Here is a 941-nt window from a genome sequence, read left to right as displayed (position 1 = left end):
AATTTATGAAGTTGCAAGAAACGTTGTACGCAACTCGGTGCAGAACACGATTTTTACAGCACTCATCGTAATTATCCAACTCGGCAAGCCTCGTTGGATAAATGTACGGCTCGTGCTGTAAAAATCATCATTCTGCACCTTGTTGCGTAAACTACTATTGTTGTGGAAACTACCGATTCCATATTAAAATTACTATAACCGTAGGGGGGTGGGGGTAAGACGGACATGTTTAGTAAACACTCTATTTTGACAGTGTAAACAATGCGATAATTAAAATTTTATCTCCATACTATATATTTCAACTAAGGTACTTTACAGTCTGCAAGCTGATTTTGCAATAAAATTTGATTTTCCATGACTTTTGAGATAATTAAAAAGTGATCTCCAAATGTATGTTTTTCAACAGTGTGGGTAAGACGGACCGGTAGGGTGGGTAAGATGGACACGTTTGGAAATTTAGCTAACACGCCTCTAATTGTGTTAAATGATGTTTGTGGCCGTTTGTATTCGGTAGATCAATCATAGTAGAATCTAAATTTGGCCTTAAATCTCTTAGCGAAACGTGTTTCTGCAAATTAAAATCTATTTTGTAAATTGGAAACCTCCATAGACTGATAAACGCCTAACAGTATGCAATGCTCTGGTAATTTTACAAAGTTCAAACAGTTCCAACAACAAAAATTCTAATAAAATTAATTTTTGAATAAAAAATCAATATGAAATGCTTTATACGGCTTACACAATCATTTTTGTACTCCATAGATTTCAATCTGTGAACAATGTGTGGGTCTTAATGCATTTCTTACGGCACTATCAAAGTAACCCCAACACTGTCCGTCTTACCCACCCTCAAGGCGGACCGTCTTACCCCCACACAACGCAAAATATTCATTCCACCACCGTTATTTATAATCCAAGAAATTTACCTGAATGTCGTTGTG

Source organism: Aedes albopictus, chromosome 3 (assembly GCF_035046485.1).
Source record: "Aedes albopictus strain Foshan chromosome 3, AalbF5, whole genome shotgun sequence".
NCBI lineage: Eukaryota > Metazoa > Arthropoda > Insecta > Diptera > Culicidae > Aedes > Aedes albopictus.
Note: the sequence above shows the minus strand (reverse complement) of the source record.